General features: G+C 41.4%; 1 protein-coding gene and 1 long non-coding RNA gene across 9 annotated transcripts in view; one reads left to right on the top strand and one right to left on the bottom strand.

The window, feature by feature from the left end:
* Positions 1-24,210, bottom strand: part of GRIN2B (glutamate ionotropic receptor NMDA type subunit 2B) — a 275,625-nt gene that overhangs the window by 161,492 nt on the left and 89,923 nt on the right. The window lies entirely within an intron of this gene.
* LOC310687575 overlaps positions 1-24,210 on the top strand; it is a 52,880-nt gene that overhangs the window by 6,064 nt on the left and 22,606 nt on the right. For both annotated transcript variants that reach the window (XR_014516474.1, XR_014516475.1), the window contains exon 2: positions 11,278-11,367. This is a non-coding gene — a long non-coding RNA (uncharacterized lncRNA). The remainder of the gene's footprint in view (positions 1-11,277; positions 11,368-24,210) is intronic.

Raw genomic sequence — 24,210 nt, 5'->3', positions numbered from 1 at the left:
AAGACTCATGATGATGCTATTCCTAATCTTTAGTATGTTTTCCAGAAGGCTTTCATCATTTGTTTGTATTAAATTGGTGGAAGGGAATGGCTTGTACTATATAGGAGGAAATATATTACATTATAGAGTGATAGGGAAATGGGCATGTATGAACAAAACAATCCATACTTTGCTCCGGTGTCAGGAATGTAATCAAGTACACTTGAGTACATTCCTGAAAGTTCGGGATTTAAATCTCCTATCCAACAGCTGTTTCCAAGGTCACAAATGGCTCCCAAATCCTGCAGATTCAGGAAATCCAGGTGAACATTGATCAAATGCCTTCATGTCACTGGCATGGGGAATAGCTTGCTGGCAGCTGCCATCAGTCAGAATAGACAGCAGTAGAATAGTAGCCTGGGTCTGTAGGGCAGCTTTACCATCGTAGGACACAGACACTCATGTTCTGTGGGCACACTCAAGTCAACAGTACCAGAGTGCTTTTAGCTTCCTCCTGTGGACTCTGCATGTACATGGAAAATGTTAAATGAGATTTCCAAATCCCAGCAAATTATTTAGGAGAGATACGTGAGTAGGAGACAATGGAATACTGATGATGCATTGTACAAACAGAATAAAAAGAGAAATGCCTGCCTAGAGACTTATATTCAAAAGACTTGAAAGGCAAGAAGACAAGATTTTATCTTTTTTAAAAAAAAAAAAAATCCATGTATATTTTCAGTTCTAATTTAAGTGCTCCTCCACACAAAAAAAACCCCTAATAAAACATTCCCATGAAGGAAACTGTTACATCATCATCAGCCTGATGAAAAAGATGGCTTGGGATTAACTTTGAGCCACTTCCAACATAATGTTCTGTGCTCACAGAATGACTTTTAAAAGCAATTGGATGAGCGCCTCCATTTGGAAATGTTACACGGGGACTACAACATTCCTCAGATGGATTAATGAACATGCTCATCAGTTTCTGTCAGGTTCTGTTCACAGTTTGCTCAGGGATGGGGTGGGGAATGTGCCTGTCTAATTCACATGTAACATTGCCACGTGCAGGCAATGTGACTGCAATGAAAGAGATTGCATAACAGGAAAGTAAAAAAGCATAGTTGTGAACCAGGGTCTCTCCCATATGACCTATTTATTGAACATTCATTCTGATTTGTTTGCCCCCCCACTTTCCAGGGTATTTTCCCGTCACTTTCCTTATCACAAAAACAATAATTGGGGCGGGGAATAAATGGATACAGTGGTACCTCAGGTTACATATGCTTCAGGTTACATACGCTTCAGGTTACAGACTCCACTAACCCAGAAATAGTGCTTCAGGTTAAGAACTTCGCTTCAGGATGAGAACAGAAATCGTGCTCCAGCGGCGCGGCGGCCGCGGGAGGCCCCATTAGCTAAAGTGGTGCTTCAGGTTAAGAACAGTTTCAGATTAAGAACGGACCTCTGGAACGAATTAAGTACTTAACCACTGTACCACTGTATGTTGCACAAGAGTGTCAAACCAACTTTAACTACACAACCTAATTAGCTGGTATGGGATTGAATCCCACCCAAAACTACTGACAGGTCTGGAAGTGCCTCAGGAGGTCTCTTGTTCAAATCTCAGCTCAGTCATAAATCCACTCAGTGATAGTAGCAAGCCACTATCTCTCCAGCCCAATCTTCCGTCTATAATATGAGGATGATGAAAGTGCTGGCATATATTACACCGCTGTATTGATTACTAAGATAATGCAGATAAAGCACTTCAAACACTTAAGGAAGGTGCTATGTAAATATTGTTGTTCTTCAGATTCTATCAATAAGCCCTTAGTCTGTGTTGCCAAGGTTGTTGTTTTTTTCAAGTCCCCAAACCATTTTAGGATTGCCACTTAAATGCTAAATAATCCCCTGCAATTTCTTGGAAACAGTGCTATCCACAAATTTCCCTGCTGTACCAGTTTTTCTATTTGCTTCTTTTCCTCTCCAACTCTTATACTCCCGTCTCTCACTTACAGGTGTTTTTAAGCTCACATTTCCCACTTGCTACTACTTCTTCCATTCATGTTCAGCCCTGTAGTTTACCAGCTTGCAAATTCCAGAGAACGCACAGGACCACAACACAAAACAGCAAGGACAGAATGAAAACATCTGTGGAATGACAGGAAGAAATTAAACTAAAATGAGAAACGACCAGAAAGTCACTCCTGAATCCCAGGCCACTTCATTATTGTGGTTGTCCCTGCATGCCAGCTGGGACAGAAAGTCAAGGTAGCAACGTACTGCAAGGAAAAGCTATTTTCAGTGTACTTCAAGCACAGCTTTAATGATGAAGCACTGGAAATCTTGTAAGAAAAGTCTGTTCCTGGCTGTTTTCCAACCTGTCTTCAAATCAGAAAGGTCTGACTAAGCATCTAAACTTTTGGAACTGGCTCACCAAATCTATGGAGATTAGCTCATCACTGTAAGCAGCAGTAGGAGCACTTGGGTTGGATAAACCCCGTAAGAAGAACTTCCACTTCTCCTGCAGCCAGAGGTCTCGGATTTTGTCTTTATCATCCCATTCAGTCCCTTTCTTTCCCTGTTCATCACATGCTTCAGTGCAAGGGGGGGGGGGTCAGGAAAGGATTTGTGCCGCATTTGTTTTCCTGACATTCTTCAGGGCCAATGCTAAAGTTTCTTCAGTGACGCAGCTGCTCTCTTCCACATCTTGCTGAGTGAACCCTGCTCTAAGCAATGTGCTTTTCCCTCCCTGAAGGTGGGAGTGTGTAAGATATTATTCCACTGCAGCTGCATGAGCAGCCCTGGCATGCCATCAGGAAGGAAACATTAGCAAAAGGCACTGATGATGTCAGAGCAAGGATTATGTCAGCCATAGCTTCTCACAAAAGAAAGGCCAACATCACTTTAGGTTTTGGCATTCACACAAAAATCAACTCCTAAGTATATAACGATGCCATTGCACCTGCCACAATTATGCAATCTGAATACTCAAGTTCTGTACATAATACATCCATATGCTTATTTTTACATGAATGTGCTGCATCAGAACCAGTTCAAATCTGATTTGAGGCTTATGAATCCACTTGAAGGATGAAGAGCAGACACTGGGCTTAAGCCAAGAACCGAACAAGCATTGTCCATGAGAACCAGCCATGGGTGCAACCTGGGGGTTTTGACTATGACAACCAGATGCTAGACCATGCCAGAAACAACTCATAGACAAAACAGTAGTACCCATTTGGCAGCTCAACATCTACATCCTTAAGAACCAAATGGCATGTGATGCTAAACATGTTATTAGCAACCACATCTTAAGGGTTTTCTTATTTAATACTAGGCATGGAGTAGGTCTGGCTTCCATCAAGTCTGCAGTGAACAGAGAGGGGTGACTTTGCTCTTCTCAGCTGCAATCCTGGGCAAAAATAACCCCATGCATGCTACAATTGGATTTTGTCCCTAAGGCTAACAATAATAGAGGAGAAGCAATGTCGGTGGGGCTGCAGCTGGGGAGGGAAAAGTTAAGGCAAGCCTTCCCACCCATCAACAGTACAGCCTCATTGGAGGCCAGGCGTTGCAAGTCCTTAATTTTAAAATTTTGCCATAAAGCTTGCTTTTTTCCTTTTCCTTTTCTTTTTTTGAACCATCATCAGCCTAGGCTGAGAAGGGATGTGCAAGTTTGTTTTATGCCAAATATAAAAAAGTAACTATTATCAAGAGGTTTTCTCTCCCAACTTACTTGTCATTGTTTTCTAAGTCCTACCCTTTGAAAAATGGAGATTAGAGAATAGAGGATTGGGAACAAGCGCTCTGGCAGGCTTGAGTGTGAGGAAAGGGGGTCCTACTTTGGCTGGGATGGGGAAAGAATATTTTAGTGGTAAATTAATTGAAAGAGAATTGATTTGTGGGAATCTAGGTGGGAAAATAATTTCAAGTAAGCTAACTAATGGGGAAATTATTGGAGTTTGGTTATTTGTACTCAGATCCTACCTCTTTATTTTGTTATTCTGTGGCCTCTCTCAACCTCACTAGTTAGCCTTCAGTACCATGTATGGGGTACATCAGCAAATGCAGAATCAGAGGAGTGGTTCAGTGAAGTTCTGTGTACTCAATTTGTGGTCTTGGCATGCCATTTCTCTCCATTCATCTCCTTGTCCGGCAATCTGTTTCCAATAGTGACCAGCCCAATGTCTGAGGGTGTTTACACAGGGCAGGAGGGCAGGAGCACCCCTCTGTTTTTCACTCAGCTATTGTGCAGAAAACAATATCTGTCTTCCACTGGCAGAGCTGCTCTAGAGCAAGCAAAACAAACTTTAGTTGTGTGGACCAGAGGGATGGGAAGGGTGGATGGAACATTTAGCATTCCAGTTTTTGGGAGTCGCCAACTACCCCTAGTCCACTGATCTATTTACCAGATACTATGTGAAAAAGAATACCTTTGGTCTCACAGAAAATAAACGGTCCAGGTTGCAGTTCTGAATTCTCCATTTTTTTCTAAATAAGCCCCTGGTTCTTGCAGTGCTCTGATCACAAGGGGGCTGGTTCATCACTTCCACGAGTTCAATACAGGACAAGTAAATTTAAATTACATAGTGTGAAATTTGGCACAGCTGCCTGTTTTGGCACAAGATTCATGGGAATTAATGCAGACTCATAAAATATTGTCCTTTTCAAGGGGTGAGAGGAAAAAATGGTAACATTCTCAGCTATAGCATCATTTTTTTTAAAAAAGGAAATAGTAAAGGAGAGAGATAAGACAAGAGGAAAGCTCATGTAGAAAAAAGCAGCAGGAACATGTCCTAATTTGGAACGACAGCCTCATTGCCATGGCAACTCTGAATCACCCCACAGCATAAAGAACTGGCTATTTGTGGTGTTAAATGGTTGAACTTCTAGAAGAGGGGGGAAATGGGATTATGCAGTGAAAGATTATAGTACCAACTGGTTTCTTTCTTGCAGATTTTCTAGTCCATTTTATCATGGGAAATGTTTATGTCCAGGAATCCATGTTACACACATTTTCTATCACTCAAAGGGCAAGCTATTCTGGCTTGTCTGTCCCTGGGCAGTACGCTGAAATCAAAGAGGACTGAATGAAGTGTTAGAAGAAGTAAACACCCAGTTTCTCTTACACAATTCTCAGCAAGTGAATTCAAGGAGACCATAGAGTGGACAGATACTGAGAACCAGCAACATTCATCACTGATCAGCAAAACATTGCCAATAACCATGTAAAGAATCAGTAGAAATAATACAGTGGATGTGTAAGTTATAGAACTGGATTCAAAAATATAAATACCACCTATCTCAATGAAAACAACAGTCAGAGACTTGCCTCTAAAAAGGATCTGTACAAAATGCAAACAAATAGGCAAGAAAACATAAAGGAAATGTCTTATACTGGTCACATTTAGATAACTCTTCAAACCACAGATGGAGAACCTGTGGACCTCCAGATATTGTTAGATTAAGGTATACGGACTCATTGTTAAAACCGTGCTTATGGAAGACAATCTTACTCGGCTACGAGTGATCGCCAAAGAAGAAGAAGATTGTTAGATTCAACTCCCATCATATTTCACCATTGGACATGCTGACTGGGTCTCATGGGTCTTGCAGTGCAATATCCTCCTGCACTATAGCTTGGAGGATAGAGAGCAGTTGAGAGGGAAAGGATTAGAAGCTTCTGCTTATACTTAAGGTAAACCATAGATTGCCATTTTGCCCAAATTATAATTTGCCCTAAAACTATAATTGAAACATGATGTGGGCTCCTGATTTGTGACCAAGCTACAGTTTGCATTTGGAAAGAAATAGTGATGGTGATTTCCTGTGAATTAGAAGCAGAAGATTCTAATATCCTCCACTATCATGTGGGAGAAGACAAAAGGCACAAGGGGATGCAAGAGCCTCTGGTTTGATTTTGAAACAAGCTATAGTTTTGGGTTATGTCTAAATGGGGCCATTGAGTAAAGATTAGGTTCCTTTAGCCAAGTACTGTGCCTAGGACTTTCCAAAATCTAACAGAATCTCCCAACTATTCTACAGTGGTACCTTGGGTTACAGACGCTTCAGGTTACAGGCTCCGCTAACCCAGAAATAGTACCTCGGGTTAAGAACTTTGCTTCAGGATGAGAACAGAAATTGTGCGGCGGCAGCGGGAGGCCCCATTAGCTAAAGTGGTACCTCGGGTTAAGTACTTAATTCGTTCTAGAGGTCCGTTCTTAACCTGAAACTGTTCTGAAGTACCACCTGAAGTGCAACCTGAAGTACCACTTTAGCTAATGGGGCCTGCTGCTGCTGCCGCACTGCCGGAGCACGATTTCTGTTCTCATCCTGAAGCAAAGTTCTTAACCCGAGGTACTATTTCTGGGTTAGCAGGGTCTGTAACCTGAAGCGTATGTAACCTGAGGTACCACAGTACTGCAATTCTTTTAACTAAAGAGGTCTGGGCATGAAACTGGGACCATCTACATGCAATGTGTCTTCTCCAACAGTGAGTTAGTCCTTCAGAACTACACTAATAGGATACTTCATTTTTCACTTTGAGCTTCTGATGGTTCCTGTCTGCATAGAACCATACAGATGTCAGCTCTGAGTATTTTAGCTGGCTCCTACTAATAGTCCTGATTTTCACAAATATCTCTAGCCCATTTTAAATCTGATTATATTACTGGCTATCAGCTCAATCATTGTTCCACTGGTGAGCTGTGCACAGAACGAAAACACCCCCTTTCTTGTTTTAGATCTGATGTGCATTAATTTCAGTAGGATCTCTCTGGTTCTTATATTAACCAGAATAAGCAGCTCTTCTACTGTCATTGTTATTCAAAAACACAGAAATGCTTTTATTTTATTTCCTCTTTCCTGCCTGTTTTCTGTTTTCTGTCACACTGAGAGCCAGTGTGGTGTAGTGGTTAAGAGTGGTAGTCTCGTAATCTGGGGAACCGGGTTCGTGTCTCCGCTCCTCCACATGCAGCTGCTGGGTGACCTTGGGCCAGTCACACTTCTTTGAAGTCTCTCAGCCCCACTCACCTCACAGAGTGATTGTTGTGGGGGAGGAAGGGAAAGGAGAATGTTAGCCGCTTTGAGACTCCTTAGAGTGAAAGGCGGGATATCAAATCCAAACTCTTATTCCTCTTCTTCTTCTAAGGCATCCTCTCCCTGTATGGAAGTCTTACATGCCCATGGTTATTACAGTTTCTTTTTCTGAACCTTTTTCCAGTTTCCTACTGTATTTGTTTTGAGATGAGGTAGCTAGAGCTGTTTATAGTACTCCAACAGTGAACAGAATGTCACCGATCTCCAGCATCAGAAATTATTTCAGTGACACAACAGACAACTGTGTCAGTGCTAGAAGCAAGCAGAGTGGGTGCTGAAATCAATCATCTGGTCCAAGTGGGAGCGAGGGAAAGAGAGAGAGGAGGGGAGGAAGGACTGTTCGCTAAAACTCACACAATGCATATTTTATTGCTCTGAGAGCAAGATTCGTCCCTCTGGTCATTAATTAATTATTCAAATATTGCCTTAAAAACTCTGTTTGCTTTAGCCCATGAATGACACTAAACATTACTCTTACTTTCTCTGCCCCATGATGCTTCCTCTATCCCCCTCACCAACTTTCACTCTGAACCTCCCTGGGGCTGCGACTGCAAGACTTGCTGCTGCAAGCTTTATTAAATGATGCCAGGGGAGACTGAAGTGTGGAACAAATAAAACTTTACTTAACACAGTAAAACACTACAACTGATCCTAAAATGGCTGCTTTCCTGGGTTTCGCTTCCCTGCTCCTCTTCTTGCATTATTACTTCCCTACATGCAGAACTATCTGCTTCCTACTACATCTCCCTCTATGTGTGCACATTGATTTTGTGTGTGAGACAGACAGACACACAATCACAAAAATTGTATCTGGTACACCTTATTCCAGCACTCTATGTGTCAGCCCTGGTCCACCTGCTTGAGGTGGTAGATGAACCAAAATGTCTACCTGGGTTCCACCATAACCAACAACCATTCCATGAACACTGAGCTGGACAAGTGTACTGGCAAGGCAGCTAAGGCAATGGCTGTAGGTCCACTCTTCTACTGTCTCCTGTGATAGACGGGTGCCAGCAACAACAATGATGCAGCCACAGGTATCTCAGTGACCAAAACCTTTCCTGGACTCACACAAGCCCTTGTGCTACAAACAGTTTCATTTGCTCACCTATGCCCTTGATAGAGCACCAGCAACTGTGACCTGTCTGCCTGTACTTGATATTTATTTAATGTTTGTAACCATCCTTGGGTTCCTTGGAGTATATAATGCAAACATTTTTAAAAAATTGGCTCCTGTGGATTATGGTTTGTTTCCTCCATCACTGATTTTACAGAGATGAATAAATGGAATTATGTATGGCCCAACATGGTTACCAATATTTATTTTCCTATTTGAGGACAGATTATTTGTTTTTTTGCCTGTGCAATAGGTGAGCCTTTCTGCCACAACAATACAGCACCTAATCTTGCAGGGAAATGGCTCACAGATTCAGTTCCATTCAGCTGCTTTTGTTAGCTACTCTTTAAGTGCCTGGAAACAATTTCATGGATTTACATCCAGTAAAACTCAGTAATCTTATAAACCTTATATCTGTCAAAAGTTGCACTGAATGTACAGAACCTAGAACTTCTGTCATTCATCCGAATTTGCAAAAAATCCACTACTGGTATCAAGAACTATAAATAGTTCTCTTCCTGCTAACTTACAGGTGATTTCTTCAGTGAAATGACAAATGAATATATTTCTTGTTCATACTTTTTTATATCCAAACATATGCTCATCTGACCTTGCATATGCATGTCCATAATTGTACAACTACTGAACTGACCTACTCTCTAGATTCGTCTTGATTATAACCTTCGGTTTTTCTATGTGATTCATTTCCTTTTGAATTTGCTCCTTTAGTCAGGACTACCTGGTGTGATGGGGCAGAACCACCTACCCAACACCAGCATCCACTGCAGCTTATCATGACAGGGTAGGTGGAGCTGTGCAAGAGCACCAGCAGAAGGAGGAGATTGGCTCTGCCCTTGTGCCTGCACAGACCTCCCTATCCAGGTGAACTGCAGCAATGCTGGGTGAAGATGGTAGCTTAGCCATCACACCAACTGCTCCTAGTGCCACTGGACTCTTTATCCCTCAATGCCCTGAAATCTTACACATTCAACTACCTTAAAAGAGTATAAAATAGACATTAATGGCGGTTAGTACATATATTAGGCTCTACTCAAAAACTAAAGTTTTAAGAAAATGAAACTTTTATGATGTGAGTATATTCTTGAAATGTGAAGTGTGTATCTCTATAATAAATTTGTGTTATTAGAAAGCAGCTTTAGAAATATATAGCATGATATCAGAAAACAGTTTGCTCTTTTTGAGAATTCCAATACAAGTTGATGTATGTGGGCATTCAGAATATCTTAAGGAAAGATATGGGTGTTGGTTGACCTAATGCATTACAGGTGGTTGTTGTTATTTTAGATTTTGAAGCAATTTTGTCCTTGAGGCTACTCTATTCTTTGCAACATATGAATACTGTAATAGTAGTAGTAGAAGCAGCAGCAGCAGCATAAAGCTTAAAATAAACTGAGCACTTCACAGAACTGAGCACTTCACATCCCTGCTCAGAGGTTTGCGGACAAAAATGAGAAAGGTACAAGAGGGTAAGGGAACAGAAAGGGAGCTAAGGATGTACAAATGGGTAATTTATAAAGCACTTCAAGCTGATAAACCTTTTTTTTATTTTTATTTTATAATGATAAATCGGGGGGAGTATTGGGGGGAAACAAGATAAAAGATTATATTTTAAGGAATTTTTAGATAGGCAACAATGGAAAGAGAATCAGTCATGGGAAGAAGTAAAAGAGGCAACAAGAAAAGAGAGGGAGAGATTAAAGCAAGCAAATATCTGTAAATTTAATGTGAATCATTTGTAGAAGTCTCAGATCTTAAATTGTCGTGGCAAAGAATTAATAATAATAATAATAATAATAATAATAATAATACAGTATAGAGCTCTGGATATAAGAATCAGCATTGCAATGCATGGGTTTATTGTGAACAAAAATAAAACAAGGAAGTTTGAAGAAAAGACTGAACATAATCCTACGTATAGTTGCTATCCTGAAATGATGAAAATGCTTGCCATGTTAAGAACTGAAGGAACAACATGTTCTAGGAAAACAATAGAATATCCTATTGTGCCCATGTTTAGTTACAGACGGAAGGATGAGATCTACTCATTGAACTATCTCGAGTAGATTTGTTTCAGAAGTTACCTTTAATTTTAGAAAAACCATCCTTCTGCACTCAGTGTATTTTTCAAATTACAGAAACTGCATATCCAAGATGACAGTGATTAGTGGTGCTGCCTGAGAAATGCAGCTGAACAACATCTTCACAGCCTTGCCCTTTGCTGCATATGGCCCCTTCAACATTGGTTATTAGCAATAATTTAAGATATATCTCTCCCGCTAGCATGAACTAGAGGAACAGAAAAGAGAGAATAACTAACTAAAGCTCATGCTACTGCTAGTTAATAAAATGCCAATGTATTATTCAAGAGCGTGTCTATATTTTATAGCTGCTGCACAGAGGGAGCCGCCAGCTTGCTTCTGGCATTTTGGTAGCATAAGACACATTGCAACAGCTTCTTCCCACCCTCTGAGCATTGCAGACATACATCCGGGCAAACAGACATGGATGCAGGCAAATATACTGTTGTCATACGAATTTGGGGGGCAGAGAGAAGATAGAAAATGGCTACAATACATTAGCACTGTTCCCAAATGGTCTCAGATCCTCACACCTCTTCTACTGTACTTGCTGCAATCTTAATTTCTTGATGATTTTTCCCTACAGTTGGAAGCTGCTAGCCAGAACTGCAATTTACTATATATCAGATTGGAAGAGATACCACAGAACATGATTGTCCACAAAGATACAAATAGTTAGGAAATTCAGTCTGTTGTTGCTCACTAGCCAATGTATCCAAAGTTGTGTTTAGTGGTATACAAACAAGTATGGCTTCTGTCTCAAAGCTTCCTACACTTTTCCTCTTCAATACTGAATGTGGTTCATTTCCTTATTAATATCAATCATCAAAACAGAAATCATTTTGGGTGGTAAGCCAGGGACAATACCACCATCTCAGTTTCCGTCCTCTGTCTTACCCTATAATCATTTCTTCCTCTTTAGTTTGCAATTTAGTACTTTACCCAGCTACAAGTAAGACTACTGCCTCCTCTTGGCAGGGAAAGAGAAATAAATTTCCATTCTTCAACGAAGCACTGGGAGAGTGCTGTGGCATCTCTGAGGCACCATCATGTTGCTAAGATACTAAGGTGAGCAGATACCAAAGTTCCCAGACTAAGCCCAAACATCACCGCTGCTCAACCAGTAAAAAATGTATTGTACATTATTTTAGAAATAACCAGGAACAAAGAAAACGTTAAAGGAATTAACAATAGAAAGCCATCCTTGAGGTTTGAAGTTATCTAATTGACCTAGATCTCAGAATTGAGATTTATGGTTCAGAAACTATTCCAGAAAAGCTACATCCACTGCACATCTCAAAGAACAACAGCAATCTACAGGTAAGAAAAAAAGACCCTTCCTCACACAGTACTGTGAAGGCAGTAGTCACATATAGCAGATGACAAGCCAGTGCTATCCCTAGAGTCATTTCTTTCCTTTAGCCAGGTATGGGGAGCCTGTGGTGCTCCAGGTGTTCTTAGATTACATCCCTGACAATTAGCCATGCAGATTCCCCACCCCTCCCTTAAACCCCATGGTCCATACAGAAGACACAGAATGACAAAGCCCCAAACTCTGAAACCTTATAGGCAAAACTGACTAACCAGTACAGCACTTGGTTCCTTTAACAGTAGAATAGCAATGGGCTCTAGAGCAGATTGCAATAGGTAGACATTCTTCAAGTTTGGGAATAGGAGCCAGTGGACACAATATGGGTTCATAACAGCTTCACTGATCAAGAATTATTAAATGTGGACATACTGTACGTGAAAAACAATTAGTCCTCTCTCTCTCTCTCTCACACACACACACACACACACACGTTACTAGGACAGCACCTAAGATAGACACTTTGCCACCTCATTGTTGCTGAGACAGAACAACATGCACACAGAGTTCCAACTGCTTAAACTGCATTAAACTGACAAAGTACTGTATTGAGAGTAGAAAAAACCCTATAAAATAACCTGTGTCCAGGAAAGAATGACAAAATAACCTATGACATGTTCTCATGAAATTGCTTAGAGACAAAATTCTTCAGTAAAATCATGCTAACTTGCAATTCCTTTAAGTTCACCTAAGGAAAGGATGGCTCAAAGGTCTGTTAGAAACCACGTTCCATACTATGGTCTCTAGACAAATATAATCACTGTTATCTCCACTTCTGCATTTTTTATACAGACCTTGTATAGTGCAGGATATTGATACTAACAAAAAGTGTTAAGCAACATTTAAAATTGGAAGAGAAACAACAGGAAAACAAACATTTAGAAAAGCAGGTACTGACATAATGAAACTGAGAAGCTTTTTAGATGGACTATGAAAATCACCATTTTGAATATTTAGTACTCTGCTATTTTCAGTTGTTTTACATGAATACTGCAGCTTTTATGTTTAATGTGGGATAATTCATTGTGTGTCTATGTTTGTAGTGTTTTAATTCTGTTGCTTTTGTCCCTCTATTGTATGCCACTTTGAATATGATTAGTACTACAAAAATGTTATAGAAACGTTAATAACAATAACAATGATATAAAAACAAGTTTTTAAACATGGCAGGATCCTATAGGATAAGGCCTGCAGACAGTAGTTGGAAGGGTGAGAAGCTAGTATTTTATCTATGTCAGACTGAAGTCAGGATCCAGAACAACTGAGAGGCCAGAATTGGGTGTGTAATAAGGTCAGATCTGGAACAACAAACAGATCAGAGGCCAGAGGCAGGCATGTTACCAAGGTTGGACAAATGGCAAAATTCTAAATGAATGAATGAAGTATAGAAGGAGCAATATATAGGCACATACGTCCATATGGCTACTCTTTGACAAATTAGACTGAGGACGAAATCTGAGTTAGTTGTTTATATAAGAGAAGGCATCCACTGGTTCCTCAGTTCACCTGGTGTAGCTGGACAGATGAGCTGCAGTACCCTTCTCTGCCCATTATTTGGTTCATTTGGAATGAAAACTGTCATGGTAGCAACAGGAAGTAGGGGGCTTGTCCCATGTCAGAAAACAGCAGAGATAAAATAATGCAACCAGCTATCTTGTGAAGTGGTGAGATCTTTGTCCTTGGATAGACACTACTTAAGGATATTTAGAAACACAGCATCCTGTCTTGGGGCAGGAATTTGGACTACATCATCTGTAGAGTGTCAACTCTGATTTGGTCATAATCATTCTGAGAAACAGCAAAGGCTAGCAAAAGGGTTATAATGTTAAGTTCCAGTCGCATCTTTGGGCAACAATACAAAACTAGACAAACAGTAGGAGAGCTGATTTATATATATATATATATATTTGCATTTGGTGGGCAGAGACCGGGATATTATTGTGGTTTCCGATACATGGTTCCTGTGAAAAAAGCAGAATATTTAAACAAGCAATTCTGCCAAAGATATATTAAGATTATGCTTGCTTATATCCAGAGAGAAGAAATGCCATGGTGTATCTGCAGCAGTACAATTGGATGCCTTCATCTGCCCTAGCTGCAACAAAACATCTCCCATATTGGTCTCTGTGGTGCCGTAACTCTTCAATGGTTTGACTTCACCCCCAATGGTGCACTCTTCCATTGTATCTCAGGACAGACAGATGCCAGCAATATCCAGATAGAGGAATGCATTTCCAGGCTACTGGAGTATGCACTCTCCAAAAGGCAAATCCTTCCCACCAAAGAAGCCCTTTATTGCAGCAGCGTAGTGTGGGTTGCCAGAGCCAAGAGCAGGCAAGTGTTGCACCCTCTTGGTGAACGGGGCAGCTGGGGTGGGGATGCGCACCAGGAGGGCATGCACGGAGGGTGAACAAAGCCAGAGCCATCTTCCCCACTGGTGTTAGTGGTTCGTTGCGCCAGGGCGCCGGCCTCTCAGGGGCGCCCTAGCGAGTGGGGGAGCTATGCAACTTTGCCGGCAGCCTCCCCTTTACCTGCACGCCCGCCAGCTGCGCCCCACCAACTATATGGCTGGCTGGCAGGTGTGCAGCTTCCTTCCCAAGCCTCCACAGGAGGAGAGCGATCCCCGCAGAGGCTTAGGAGGGAAGCTGCTTCCCTCCCAAGCCTCTGCATCTGCTAAAGACGGCCCTGCTCCTGATCGTTGTCCTCCTCCTGCTTCCTGGCGAAAAGTGGTGCGCAGCATTCCCAGGCTGCCTTCTCAGGTGCCCCAACCCCGGAGAGCATGTCCGCCAGCACGTTTTCCTGCTTGATTGCCGCCGCCACGTCAGGGATCGGGGCAGTGGGGGAGGCAGAGGACATTTTCCACCGCCCCCTCCCTTGTTTTGGAGTTGCCACGGGGGCGCAGGAGGGATCTTTGCACCACGGCGCCAGATATGCTTAAGACGGCCTGAACAGAGCGCGCCTCCAACAGGCTCCTTGCCTGCTGCCCTCCACCCACCTGCCCACTAGACCAATGCGCCTGCCTGTGCACCTGGGGCCACAGCCCTGCTCCCCCCCCCATGCTACATCTCTGCTTTACTGTCAAACAAAAGGGAAACTAGATCAAGGTGCCAATGTAATGGCAGATAAATTCTCCCCCTTACCTTCAAACCCTTTTTGGTGAGTAATGGTTATCTTATAGAGAGTGACTCTACGACAGCCACTCTTCTCCAACCTCTGAAATCAAAAGAATGGCTGCTGTCTATAGGAACTTAAGCTGCAATAAATATCTGATTAATCATTCCACTGTCGTCAACATAATCACTTTCTGATAAATTAGCGCAGGTGAGGTGGGGTATCAGTTGTTCCTTTCTCCCTTCCCCACATTCCCCCCTTTTCCTCCACTTAATCCCTTCTGCAATGACACTCTGCAGCAAGCAGATTGCCACCCAGGTTGAGCCTGTGATGCAAAGAACTGTGTTAACTGAGTAATTAAATCATTTCCGTAATTACTCTATAAGCTTATAAATAATTTAGACCTGCACATTCACAAAGGGAAGGGAATACAAAGAGGCATATGCAAAGAGAAGAGCCAGAAAGAAAGAAATGTTAGCATTTATACAGCACTTCACATTTTCAAAGCACTATGCAAACAGTAATTAAGGTAGTAAAAAGGAGAGAATGGCAGGCAGAACAGGGAGAGGCAGGGTGTGAGGAAGAGAAAAACCTTGTGCCACTTGTTTGTGTGAACCAGACTTCAGATTTACAGCTACAGGAGCTGATCTATTCTATTCAGGTCCAGGGCAGATTCAACTGATCTGTTTTTAAGATCTTTAATTTTCAGTTTAGATTAATTTATAATGCAACCCTATTCATGTCTACGCATAAGTAAGTTCCATTAAGTTCAATGAGGAGTATTCCCAGGAAAGTATATATAGGATTGCATCCTTATTCAATCAACTTTATGAACATATTTTCCAGGCCTTTCAAATTATTTGATATATACCTAGGCACCCAGCGCCATTACTGGTATGTTTAGATACTTGACTGAATATATTTTCATTTAAGGCAGCTTTCCCTGGGGTGTAACCCAGTTATTTATGGAATACCAATTGTATTACCTGCATAGACCGTTTTACTATTTTTATAATTTGTAAATACGGTTTTTTGAGTTTATAGAAATTGTTTTACTATTTTTAGGTCTTGTGTTTTATTCTGTTTTTGTTGTCTGCACCACCTCAATGACTTTTTAAGTAGTCTATCAATTTGTTAGATAAATAAATAATAATAATAAATATATTATAGGCCAAGCTGTTTTCAGAAGTCCCTAGGCTTCAACATGTGTATAGTCGCAAGATGGAAATAGCACAAGTGTGTTCAAACCAAGTTAATAGAAAAATATAAACTAGTTTGAGAAAGTATGAGAAGAGAGTAGTGCGAATTCAAAAGGAAGAAGTTCAAGAAAAATCACTGGTTCAGTTTCCATGGCTGTCAGCCTATTCTGGAGCCTTAAAAGTAATAACTCATCCTGAGGTACAAGCTATGACCTACAGAGCATTAGATGTGCATTCGTTACCAAGGCATCTGTAACGATATTGCTGAATACATGGTAAACCATGAACTGTTACATATTTGGGCCAAGCCAAGGTGCAAGGGATAGATTTGTAAGTCAGATTGCATAAGCTTGCCTCATATCTTGAAGTGCATAGGTCAAATCTTGCTGCTGACAATATAAAGAAAGCTTACACATGATTGTCAGTATTTATTATATGGTGCCCTTTTAGAAACTAGAAATGTTCTTCCCGTCACATCTTTTGTTTTTCTCTCTCTCTCTCTCTCTCTCTCTCTCTCTCTCTCTCTCTGTTGTTGTAGATAGAAATAAACTTATGTGCACACCTGAGGTATTCAACTGTGCATTGCTAAAGCTGATGCAGTGACATTCAGCAAGGCATTTGTGGAACTAGAGAGATTCCTGAGACAATGATTTCCAGAACTGGGCACTACACTCTGGACACAATGACTCTCTTAAGTTTATATCTTCTTTACTCCTTGTCATCCCATCCTGCATTCATCTTGCTTCCCCAACCCATCCAACTCTTTCTGGAGCTTCAGATGATAATTTGCATATGAAACCTTGAGAAAGATGGCTTGGAGCACAGAAAGATGGCTTGGAGCACATCAGAGCACAGAAAGGAAAAGAATCATGTCTCCCTTTCTTTTGTAAATTGCCTCACAGGTTTTACATTTAATGAAACTTTCCCCCTTTGATCATACCAGATTCTCTTTACAACTTGCCCTTTCCACATATATTTCTGCATCTAGTAGTTTGCTCACCTTGCAGTTTCCTCTTATCTACCTCTCACCCACCCTGGTTGTGGCTCAGTTGGTCTCTGCAATGCAGTTTCTCATGCACTGTCCATCCCTATTTTGAAACAGCTTTATGTTCCAACAGAATGTATTTTTCTCTGCGGGATTGCACTGTTCACCATGAGGAAACACATTCCACTAACTGGTCTAAATAATTGTTTTGTTTTTGTTCAATTTTGTTTCTCTTATTGGCAATATTTTGCAGAATACATTGACCATTTTAACACATATTTTTTAAATACATATATATATTTCCATCAGTGACTTTTCATTCAGACAACAGTACACTGATCTAGTTTATCTGATCTCACCTCCTAGAAATACAGGAACCCTACAACTATCAGTCTTTTAAGCGGTCAATATCAGCTGCTTCCTACGGGAAAATACAAGGAGCCACAGAGCAGTTAGTGAAATCATCTGTCACCTGCTGTTCAGAATAACAGGAAATCCAACAAAACATCCTTAATAGAAGAGAAAGGACTTTCTAAGTAGATAAAATGTTATGCTAAAGAATAGGCTTCTTTGTAATGTTAAGGCTGAACTGCTTTTATGACCTATATATGAGACTACCCAGAAGATAGTTCAGAAACTGTAACTGGGACAGATGGTAGAAGTTCAATAATTTCCAGGGTGGTGGTTTTGTTTTGCAAGTTCTTAGTAGTTTGGGTCTACCATACCAAAAACTTATTGTTGTGCCCTGCTTCCTCTCCTGCATTTTAAAGTATAACTGACCTGGAGGGCTACACTGCATGGTGACAAACCAGTTGCCTCTGTGCCTGGTTTGGATGTTCATGTAGTGAAATAGTTATCCAAATAACACCCACACAAACACATATTACTGGCCGGATTGTGATAAGAAGCTTGTGGAAAGTCATCCTACATGCCCATGGCTCACAGTAAACTACTTAGATGACTTGTTCAGTCCCAGCAGATGAAAAATATCACAATACACTTGTTTAATAGTGAGAATTTTCCACTTAAATATTCTATTTCTTCCTCAGCAGTCTTTTTGGCTAGTAGATATTACTATTATAGCCACAAGCCTATCATCTTCCCAGTATCTTCCATTTTTAGGTGATGTATAGACAGACAGAGAGGTCATGTATCCACAGCAGTGACCAGAGGAGGAATGACTGCTGGGAAGAGGAGAGAGAGAAGAAATACCATGGTGTACCCGTAGCTGCAAAACCAGACGCCTTCATCTGCCCCACTTGCATTAAAACATCTCTCCCATATTGGTTTCTACAGCCACTATAACTTTCCAACAGTTTGACCTTACCATAAATGGCACACTCTTCCATTGTTACTAGAGACAAACAGATGACAACAACAGTAGTCAATTCTCTTAGATTCTAGCATCCTTTCCTTCCAAACTAATACTGGGAGGGAGGCAAAGAAAGTGACTCTTTGAAAAACAATTGTGAGTTGCACATAAGGCATTGCATTTTATTGGTTCAGATCAACAGTATATCTAGCACTGATTTAAGTGCCAGTAGCTCTCTGAGATGTCAGGTAGAGGCCTTTCATGGCACAGCTACTTTTCAGGTAGGGATGGAAGAAATTGAACCTGGAACCTTCCGCATGCAAAGCTCTTCCACTTAGCTATGGCCTTGCAGTTACCAAGGAATGATTTGAGGATCTAAGAAAGCAGGATAAGTCAATTTCACACTCTAGAGTTTCAATTTCAATTTGATGCTGATTTGGGGCAAAGAAAATATTGAATTAAATTAATTTAGATTGTTAGGTTATAATAAAGGTTTGCCTATTCCACAATCAAGAATCTAATCTACTTGACCAGCTGTGGATAGTGCAAATTGATTTAATAAATGTGTGTGTGAAACACACATATTTAAAAGAAAATGTCATATAATGCTTATTAGCAATAGCGGCAGCACAGCTCTTAAAGCATTGGTCAATCTGGCTAAATAAGCAATTGTGAGATTAGATGTTTTCCCACGTGCTCTTAGTGAGCAAATCTAGGCTCGAAAGACATTTTTAAGAGAAGTGGTGTGGACTTAAACAACCTGAACCAATCAAGATTCATGGTTAGCTAAAGTTGCTGAGAGAGAGAGAGAGAGAGAGAGAGAGAGAGAGATGATGTTTATATATAATGGATATATTTCACAGTTTAGACACACAAGCACCAGTAATTGCATTTCATTCATTCCAAGTCAATTTAAAAGGCCAAGGAAGAAGTCCTATGTTTGAGGTGAGCAATGGGCAGCCCAGGAGCTACAACTGGCCTGTGGCTCCTTAGCATTGAACAGTGGCAATCAAACTGGTCAGACTATGCATACAGGAGATCCCAGGTTCAAACCCTGGAATTTCCAGGCACATCTGAGAGAGGCTCCTGTCTGAAACTCTGGAGAATCACTGCCAGTCAGTGAAGATACTACAGAGCTGGACGGACCCACTGTCTGACTCAGTATAAAGTAGATTCCTATGTTGGGTAGCCTATCATTTAATCCAGGGCTATTTCCCCACCAGTTGGCCTCCATCACTGCCACCTCCTCCCTTCTTCCTCCTTCCTCCTGTTGAAGAATGAACCATCCAGCAGCCAGTTGTCTGAGAAAGAAAGAAGTTGTGCCATATTCCATGTCAGGCACTCAGCCATAAAGCACTTTTCTTCCCAGCAGCAGAAGCAAGATGAGGCAGCTCCAGTGGCAACAAATGGGCAACCGGTGAGGTGTTTTTCCATGGCCTTGGCTCCCCCCCCCCTCTCTGCTTTTAGTTCTTGGTATTATCCCACTGATATTTATTCTTCCAGTTCCACAGCCGAAGGTGTCCTGCTCCCTCCAAAGACTCTGCCATTAGTCCCTTACACTTGGCACTGACTCTTACAACATGTCACCTGCCTTAAAGGTAAAAGTAAAGGGACCCCTGACCATTAGGTCCAGCCATGACCGACTCTGGGGTTGTGGCACTCATCTCGCTTTACTGGCCGAGGGAGCTGACGTACAGCTTCCGGGTCATGTGGCCAGCATGACTAAGCTGCTTCTGGCAAACCAGAGCAGTGCATGGAAACGTCGTTTACCTTTCCACCAGAGCAGTACCTATTTATCTACTTGCACTTTGATGTGCTTTCGAACTGCTATGTTGGCAGGAGCTGGGACCAAACAATGGGAGCTCACACCGTTGCAGGGATTCGAACTGCTGATCTTCTGATCGGCAAGTCCTAAGCTCTGTGGTTTAACCCACAGCACCACCCGGGTCCCTGGCACCTGCCTTAGTTCTTTCAAAATTCCTTTCAAAACCCACCTTTTCCATGACATTTTTGCTACAACCCCCTATTTGCTATACCCCACTCTATGGATGAGGAAACTACTGCCCTCCAGATGTTGCTTGATTAGAACTCCCAACATCCTTGGCTCTTAGTTGTATTGACTGAAACTGATAGGAGTTGGATTCCAACAATGTCGGGGCGGGGGGGGGAGGTTCCTCACTCCTGCTCTATAGTCTTATCCTTCCCTGCCACCCAGCAGCTTCTCTGTGGGCTTCAATCATGATTGGGAGAGCTATAGTCTTGCACGTGGATATGTTGTTGTTTAGTCGTTTAGTCGTGTCTGACTCTTCATGACCCCATGAACCAGAGCATGCCAGGCACTCCTGTCTTCCACTACCTCCCTCAGTTTGGTCAAACTCATGCTGGTAGCGTCGAGAACACTATCCAACCATCTCGGCCTCTGTCGTCCCCTTCTCCTTGTGCCCTCAATCTTTCCCAACATCAGGGTCTTTTCCAGGTAGTCTTCTCTTCTCATGAGGTGGCCGAAGTATTAGAGCCTCAGCTAGAGAGCATCTCCAATACTAGACAGCATCTTAAAAAGCAGAGACATCACTTTGCTGACAAAGGTCCGTATAGTAAAAGCTATGGTTTTCCCAGTAGTGATGTATGGAAGTGAGAGCTGGACCATCAAGAAGGCTGATCGCCGAAGAATTGATGCTTTTGAATTCTGGTGCTGGAGTAGACTCTTGAGAGTCCCATGGACTGCAAGAAGATCAAACCTCTCCATTCTGAAGGAAATCAGCCCTATGTGCTCACTGGAAGGACAGATCCTGAAGCTGAGGCACATGGATATAGGATGAAACAAAAATGAGGGAGGGGGACCAGCTACATTAGTGTCAGTGCACCAAAGCCCCCATCAGATGGATGCTTTGATACTTTAAGTGGAGACAATGCTGATAAAGCCTGGATGTCTGTTTAGTGAAGCCTTAACAATCACTTTTAAGCATCCAGTGGGTGATAAGAAGCAAGGGAAAGCATTCTGACATTCCCCACTTAAACTTCTTATATATTTATGAAAGAGGTGATAGTATCCTTCGCTGACTCTCAGTTCTTTTATGTATCTGAATAAACTCAGCCAGATACTTAATAGCCTGAAAACATGAGATGATTCTGCAACAAGGCAGAGTGCATCCATCTTTCTCTCCAATTCTGTGACAGTGATGGAAGGAGTAGACTATGGTCCACAGCAAATGTATATGTGAACCCGGTCTTTGGGTGGGTTTTGATTTTCGTTGTTGTGTATACTGTGTATATACGGACAATGACAATAAATTTATCTATCTATCTAGCTGCAGTCAGGGGTGATGCAATGTTAATAAATTGCTGCCACCACAAATAAGCAACCAAGGCAAGTGCATGCAGGCAAGTGCATGCATTGGGGGGGGGGGGGGAGGTTGGGTTCCAGGCCTTTACTGGCAGGTGTCGTTTGGTAACGTTTGATGCAGGGATAGTGAAGTCAGCACCATGTAGCCATAAAACTGCTAACTGACCACAAGTATCTGCTCTTGGTCAGTCAACAATCACGTGCCTGCATTATATTATTATTATTATTATTATTATTATTATTATTATTATTATTATTATTTATTAAATTTCTACACCACTCACTCTTCATTCAAAGTTCACAGGGTAGTTTGCAATATAAAAACACAGAAATGCATACTACAATGACAAACAAAACAATACCCCTCCACACACAAACAATTTAAAAGCCCATAGATTTATCAGCCCAAGGCCAGGGAGAAGAAGAATGTTTTCTTCCAGGGCCTAAAGATATGTAATGAAGGCACCAGGAAACAGCTTTCACCTCTATCTCTAGTCCACCAGAGATAACTAACCAGCACAATCAGAGAGTTTGCTCTTATTATTGTACTATCCATGTGCATGGTGCTTTACAGAGTGCAATAGGATAGGTTCCCTGCCCTGAGGAGTTTACAAACTGTAATTTCACATGGGGAAAAGAATAGAGGAAGAGGAGGAAAGTGAAGGCAGGGGTAAACATATGTGATTATTCCAATCACACATATTTAGGCTTGGGTATAGATTCAAGGATTATCCACACTTACCTTTCCTCTGCTCTTCCCAGGCACGGTCTGCACTTTAAAGCTCCGTGTCCAAGGACCCTTTTTTTTGGCTCCAAAGCTTTCCCTATGAACACCTGCTATTTAAAGTTTGACTGGAGCAAACTTTAATCCACAGAAAACCCAAATTGACATTTGCTCTGCTTTAGTGCTAAACAGTGGGTTTTTGCAGGTTTTTGCTCCAGGGCAAAAACAACAGCAACAATGCTTGGACATGAAGCTTTTAAGCATGGACCTGTGCCTGGAAAGAGTAGGCAAAAGGTAAGTGTGGAATCTTTGTCCGTTGCTGCAGACCCAGTATGTGCAGATCCAGTTGCAGATTGACTGCAGGGCTTGGCAGGCAGGCAGGTGTGCAATACAACAGAATACATAGTGCAGGTTCACTGTCAGAGTCCATGGCAATGCACTGTGGGAGCCGGAAACAAGACTAGTTTCTCCTCACATTAACTGAAGCTGCGGTTCTGTAGGGTTTCATGTTAGCTTTCCAATTCTGGGTCCCATACTGTAGCAAATGTGTGTGTGTTTTTAAGAGGTTTTTGTTCACTTTAGCCATATTAGTTAATGTTGTCTTGGTTATTATTCTCCGAACGTTTTGCTGGGGAACTGTAGGAGAGCTGCATTTCCCCAACCTTTGATCTATCCATCCTGTCTTTGACTGGCTAAGAGCCATTTGCAAGCTTGAATATTTTCTTTCTCACATGTGAACATCACCATGGCCTTCAGTGATATTACTTAGAGCCACATTAAGAGGCCTGACCAATTCATATAACACACACACCAAAAAAAAATTAAACACAAATGGCATTTCCAAAGGACTGCAGTGTGTGAGGCACCTGATTACCCCTATCCAATCTCCCCAACAATACTGTGAAACACTATCTCTCTCTATATATATATATATATATATATATATATATATATATATATATATATATATACACACACACACTATCTATCTATGCCCTTATCTTCACTGAATTGAAGTGGGTTCAGCAGCAGCAGAGGAAACATTTAATACATTGAAGATAAAAATCACCATTTTACAATTTCATCCTAAATAATGCAAAACATTATTTTTATTCTGAAAGTGTGGCCCAGAGAAAAAAAGTTTGAGAACCACTGGGATTAGAACTGCTCAGAGTCATGCCTTCTAGGCATAGGACAAGCAGAAGTGTAGGCAAGCCCTATGTTGCTTCGGTACCTAACTTTGTGTTTCAAAGTGTTTGCTTGTTTCATGCTCTGCTTCCTGCCTCTGTTTCTGAAGTTTTTCATCTGGAAAACATAAGAGCACGCCATGCCAAGTGACGATACAAAATGCATACATTTGCTACATTCTAAGCATGAAAAGCATTTGCGGGCTATAGGAAACTATACATTGTGCCATTATAAGACCTTCCACGTTAACAGCTTCTGAAACAGTGGTCGTATTAGTCCGTTGCAGCAAAAACGTGACTCATGTAGCATTTTAAAGACCAACACATTTAACATGTTATAAACTTTTGTGAGTTAAAGAAAGATTATGCCATAATAAATTTGTTACTCTTTACCATGCTGCAAGACTGTTGATGATGAAACTAATATTTTATAAATCATTTGGCAGAGTATACACTAGATTAGCATGAAGTTGGCATTTTCATTACTACACTATGTATGCTTGGCTTACTTAATTTAAAAGAAGACATGTTTCCTCTGACAAATGTTAGTGGCAGATATGCTATTTCACCTCCATCTTCTTTTGGAGCCTGTCCTCTACTTGTATTTTTCATCAAAATTATCCGGCAACACAAAGTATTAAGAGTGATAATTTACATTCACAAGGACAGGTATGTAGAAGA

Source organism: Podarcis liolepis (assembly GCF_965112155.1).
Source record: "Podarcis liolepis genome assembly, chromosome: 10".
NCBI classification, from domain to species: Eukaryota; Metazoa; Chordata; class Lepidosauria; order Squamata; family Lacertidae; genus Podarcis; species Podarcis liolepis.
The sequence above is the reverse complement of the archived record's forward strand: the minus strand, read 5'-3'. Positions and strand labels throughout refer to the sequence as shown.